Below are 6000 nucleotides of genomic sequence, written 5' to 3' on the forward strand. Positions count from 1 at the left end.
GGTGCTGAGTTGCATAAGTTCTTTTTATATTTTGGATATTAACCCTTATCAGATATATCATTCACAAGTAACTTCTCCCATTCAGTAGTTAGCCTTACTGTTTTGTGGATGGTTTCCCTTGCTCTGCAAAAGATTTTTATTTTGGTGTAGTCCCAATAGTTTGTTTTTGTTTCCCTTGCCTGAGAAGACATACCTAGAAAAATGTTAAGATCAATGTCAAAAAGGTGACTGCCTATATTTTCTTCTAGTAGTTTTATGGTCTCCAGTCTCAAATTTAGGTCTTTAATCCACTTTGAGGTTTGTGTTTTGTTTTGGTTTTTTTTGTATGATATAAGAAAGTGGTCCAGTTTCATTCTTCAGCATGTAGCTGTCCAATTTTCTCAGCACCATTTATTGAAGATACAGTCTTTTCCTTTTGTCTATTTTTGCCTCCTTTGCTGTAGATTAATTGACCATATAGTTGTGGGTTTATTTCTGGGCCCTTTGTCCTGTTCTGTTGATCTATGTGTCTGTTTTTGTGCCAGTACCATACTGTTTTAATACTAGAGCTTTGTAGTATATCTTCAAATCTGGGATTGTGGTATCTCTAGGTTTGTTCTTCTTAAGATTGCTTTGGCTATTTGGGGTCTTTTGTGGTTTCCATACAAAGCTTAGTATTATTTATTCTAGTTGTGTGAAAAATGCTGTTGGTGTTTTGATAGGGATTGCACTGAATCTATAGGTTGTTCATACTATACATACAATCTATAGGTAGTTCACACTACCCAAACCCATTGGAGGTCAGTGATAGATGAACAGGTGTGAATGCAGTCATGTACATTCTCCTTGGACCCCACAAATGAGAATGTAGCAAAAGAGAGCAAAAGCTCTCACCTTCCTCTGGGATTCTCATTCATTAGGTCTATGCTCTACTGAGCAATTTTAGGCTGCTCTCCACTCTCTAGGACTATGTGCAGAAGGGAATATTGGTTCTTCCAATCCATGAGCATGGAATATCTTTCCACTTGTTTGTGTCATCTTCAATTTTTTCATCAATGTTTTATAATTTTCAGAGTATAGGTCTTTCACCTCCTTGGTTAAATTTATTCCTAGGTATTTTATCTTGGTGTTGCCATTGTTTTCTTAATTTTACTTTCCACTACTTCCTTATTAGTGTACAGAAATGCAACTGATTTCCAGGTATTTGTATCCTGCAACTTTATAGAATTCTCCTAATAGTTTCTTAGTGGTGTCTTTAGGGTTTTCTACATAGAGTGTCATGTCATCCAGAAATAATGATCATTTAACTTCTCCCTTACCCTCCTTGCCAAGAAAAAATTAATTTCACCTGTTTCCTTTTAATTTTTAAAAAGTGTACTACTAGAAAACCTAAATGTACGTGGCTCCTGTTCTATTTCTGTCAGACAGCGCTGGTCTCCGGTGATACAGGGTGCTGTGGGAACCCAGAGGGGCAGCATGTTGTCCAGCCTGGGGGTGAAGGAGTGCTGCCTGGAGGAACGGATGCATGTGGAGCTGAGTCTTAAAGGTGGTGCAGAGGTTATCCAGGTAAGGACACATCTTGAGGATATTCTGGATTGAGGTAACAGGAAAGCCAGGGGAAATGTGGTGTTGGGGAGGAGCCCTGGAAGGCAGTTGGTCGTTCCCAGCCTAAGGTGTTATGAGTTGGGGACTGGAAGATGATGAACATTTAACATCCAGTAGTCATTAAATGCCCTGGTTCTTGTCTTACACGTGAGGTCTGGTTATGTTTCCACTCTTTGTTTGAAGTTTTGGGCTATCAGCTGTTGAAAGCTGGACGTTTATGTCTCTACAAGAATAGGACTATCCTGGAAGATAGGCCTAATGCACGCACATATGCTGCTTGGAAGGCAGAATGCCATCTTCCCTTCTGCACATGGTCCTAGAGAGTGGATAGCAGCCTAAAATTGTTCCCTAGAGTAAGGACCTAATAAATGAGAAACCTAGAGGAAGGTGAGAGCTTTTGCTACATTCTCATTCGTCGGGTCCAAGGAGAGTATATGCGACTGCATTCACACCCGTTTATCACTGACCTTCAGCGGGACTACTTCCCTCCCCCAAATTCTCACCAATACGGAATACAGTTGACTTTTGAACAACACAGGTTGAACTGCACTGGTCCATTTGTATGCAGATTTTTTTACAGGACAGTACTGTATTTGCTTTTAATATTATTTCTCTAGCTTACTTTAAGAATATAGTATGTAATACATATAACATTATAAAGTATGTGTTGACTATTTGTGTTGTCAGGCTTCCAGTCAACAGGCTATCAGTGAAGTTTTGGGGGAGTCAGAAATTATACATGGATTTTTGACCATTGAGAATTGGTGCCCTTGCTGCCTGTGTTCTTCAAGGGCCAACTGTATAATCATTTATCTGATGATATAAATTTGGAAGCTCATTATATCCATTCTATCCCAAATCACCCTCAAGTCTTCTGCCTTTAGTAACTAATTACTAAAAGGAAATTTAGTAGGTCATACAAGGTAAAAGAGGAGTGGCAAAAGGAGACAGTGCCAACCTGAGTGGATGGAGAAGCTGGAGAGTGCAAAGACATCTTCAAGGTCTGCTGCTCCCTCTTTAACGTACACGTGACTCACACAGGGATCTTGTGAAGATGCCAGTTTTAATCCAGTACGTCTAGGGGCGGGAGCAACAATCTGTATTTTTATTCAGCTTCCCGATGATGTCAGTCTGCTGGTCCACGGATTTCGAGTTGCAAGGTCTTCAGAGTCAGTTTAGTTCTCTCCCGCAGCTGGAATCGACATTGCCGTAGCCCTGATGAGTCGTGAGAGGCCTGGGAGGGAAGACCGATAGCCTCCTTTGTGCTTTGCCGCCGCCGCCACCTCTGTGGAGCGAGTCTAATTGTTGGAACCGTTTTTCTTGTCCCTAGACACTATCTGGGAAATTTCTGTGCATTGGTCCTTGTTCTATTTTTGGAACCCCTGAGATAATGAACTTGATCTCTCTTTCTCATGACAGCCATTTGGAAATCTGAAGAGCATTTTTATATTTCCCTTAATTCTTCTTTTCAGTAGATTGAATCTCCTCATCTCCTTTAGCTGTTAATGATAGGACCCTCTGGACTGTCCCGGGAATCTGTGCTTTAAGTGTACCTCTCCTAATTGAGCACAGCATTCCGAGCTTTGTCTGCACATCAGCAAGTAAAAGGGGCCTATTACCCATTTGGCTGTTGATTCTCTGCTTCTGCCAGAATCCTCAGTCATCTTGGCATGTTGACTACTCGTTAGGTGTCAGTGCTTCTGAGCCCCTCTTAGTGGACCGAGCTAGAGAAATGTACGTACGCTTATGTGTACATTTCTGTCCAGGTGATTTTGTTTGTCCATCCATCCATCTATAGGAAACCCTGAGTTAATAGTGATACTTTTACTCCAGTTCAACTTCATAGGTTTACTCTAGTTTTCTCCCTTTGCACATTTATAACTCCCTTCCCTAGGACTCAAAACCTGCCTTCTATTATCTTGAAGACAGTTACCTGTGTGATCAAACCCAAAGTAAAACCAAGCTTCAGTCCACCACCACTGCCCTCTCCCCATTCATACTATGTTCACACCACTCAAGTTCCAACACACTCCCACTTCTCCTGGGACCTAGCTAATAGCTTTTGAGATGAACTATTTGGGAAGGGATGGGAAGGGGAATAGAATGAGAAAGACGAGAAAGTTGTTTTTTCTCTTCTGACTTCTAATTTAGTGAATTATACTTACACGTTTTCTAATATTGACTCATCCTTGGACTTTCACATTGTGCCCTGCTTTGATTTTTCTGTAAGACTTCTTGGTAAGTTAATTCATTTCACTGATGTGAAAAGGCTTTGTAATGCTAGAAATTTTCGTAGACATTCCTTTAAATTCATCTTCTTTGATTTCTACAGGGGAAACACAAAGCTTTTTCTAACTTTGTGGATTTCTTCAGGGCCTTTGCTTTTGGAAATGATACCAGAATTATGGCTGCATTTTTAGTGGTGGAAATTATTGATATGTCTCAAAAGTAAGGAATCAGAGAATATCTGCTTTCCAATGGTGATGTAGGACTTTCACCAAAGCCACACCAGTATTTATAATACGCTAATGAGTTTTTCTCATAGAAAAACAACTAAGATTCCTAACATTTCCTGGAGTTTCAAAAAAAAGAAGAAGAAGAAGAAAGAATTCGACTAGATGTCCATTTGTTAGCCCAACATTGGAAAGGATCAGCCTTAAAGAATAATTGGTGAGCAAATCAATATCGATACCACTATCCTTCATCTCTTCATATCCAGCCTGCCCCCAAAGATTTTCTTGGAACCCACAAGAAGGTTAATTGAAAAGATAAATCTGCTTTGGAAAGCATTTGCATTTTAAGCAGAGATGGAATTTGGGGAAGTGCCATGCAGACATTTATCATTCTACAAATCATAATTATTGTCAGTGACCCAAAACCTAGAGCAGGTTATGATGGTTAAATAATGTCCCGAGTTTTGCTCTTTGGGAAAGCCTTTGTCCCCCACTTGATCATTACCACATTGCCTTGGATCTTTTAGGCCTAAAGTGCATATGTTGCTTATATTTATCTGAGTAGTTTAGTTAATTTTGGAGGCAACCATTTTGTAGGTGTGATCTCCCTCCTCTGACAGATAAGGCCTGGATTGCTCTCCTTTTTATATTTCATTATTCACACTTTCTTCCCCATCTCCCACCAACCCTCCCACCATTTCTATTTAAGAAAGATATCTATTATGTATGTAGATTTCCCCAAAAAAGGTCTACCTATGCCACATGCGCACGCGCGTTTATACCCACAGTACATGTGGACTTCTCTGTATGTGCTTAATTTTTTTTTTCTTGACTAGGGCACTCCTGAAAAAACATCTGAGTATGACAAAAGCTGATAGAAGAGAAGGATGATACTTTTTGGTTGTGAGGTTTGAATTTTCACCATGATAAGTTGACTGTTGGGGAACTGTGCCTGCCTCTGGTCATCCACAGAAAAGGTAATTATCCAAATAAGGACATGCCGGAAAACAGAAAAATTAGAACTTGCATTTTAGAAGCATGCTAGTTCATAAAACTGGTAGGTCACATTCGTTTTAGAAGTCCATCAGCTAGAATATTGTCTGAGCCTGTGATCAGAGCATTCATTCAACAAACATCTAATGAGAGCCTTCTAGGTGCTAGAGAAGGATTAATAAGCCCAGAGAAACATGGTCCCTGATAGTAAATTTAACAACTGGCTTTCCCCAAAACAAAAGCTCTGATTTTTCATATTTACATTGGCAAATATGAAAAATCAGAGCGTAGATGTTCCCACCATAACCAGTTTCAGGCCACCCCTGTTTCTCATTGCCTGGCACACAGAAACTGGCAACCACCATCATATTCATATCTGGATCATAATTAGCATCATTAGGCTTACTTTAACAAACTAAAGAAGAAACTCATGACCTACAGGGGAAAAGTCTAAGATGTGGAGAAGGGTTTGAAGGACGCACACCGGATTTAGTACGATAACCTCAGAAAGACGTAGGTCATTCCTTTTTCTTTTTCACTGAAAAGTCTGTAAAATGTGAATTTTAGTGAGTATGTATTTTAGAACTTTTAAAGAAAGCATTTACAGTGTCCAAATGGAGCAAGCATAGCTTTTACATGATGTGGGCCCAACAGTGACCAAATGCATAGTGGATACAAGGCAGTTGTTACGAGAATCCTTGCTAAAGGCTAAGTTATTTCCCTGGTGAAAAGTGACTTCAAGTATTGACAGAAGGTAAGTATTCCAGTTGCTGTAGAACAAATCACCCCAAAACTGTAGCTTAAGACAATGCTGTGTTTATTTCACTCACAGGTTTACAATTTTGGTGGAACAGCATGGGGACATTGTGTCCCTTCTACTAGTAGAAGACAGTGGATGCTGGCTGGGACCACCCTGGGGCCCCTCCAGGTGGCTGCTTTTGTCCCCAAAGAGCCAGGTTCAAGCTCTATC

The 6000-nt window shown here is 40.2% G+C and overlaps 1 protein-coding gene across 1 annotated transcript in view; it reads left to right on the forward strand.

Annotated features, from left to right (window-relative positions):
• The window catches only part of LOC117796929, an 85485-nt gene extending 83940 nt beyond the window's left edge, over positions 1-1545 (forward strand). The window contains exon 9 of the mRNA XM_034646830.1: positions 1404-1545. The gene's annotated coding sequence lies outside the window, so the exon portion shown is untranslated. The remainder of the gene's footprint in view (positions 1-1403) is intronic.
• The last annotated feature ends 4455 nt before the right edge of the window (positions 1546-6000 follow it).

The sequence above is a fragment of the Ailuropoda melanoleuca genome, chromosome 17, assembly GCF_002007445.2.
Source record: "Ailuropoda melanoleuca isolate Jingjing chromosome 17, ASM200744v2, whole genome shotgun sequence".
In the NCBI taxonomy this organism is placed as follows: domain Eukaryota; kingdom Metazoa; phylum Chordata; class Mammalia; order Carnivora; family Ursidae; genus Ailuropoda; species Ailuropoda melanoleuca.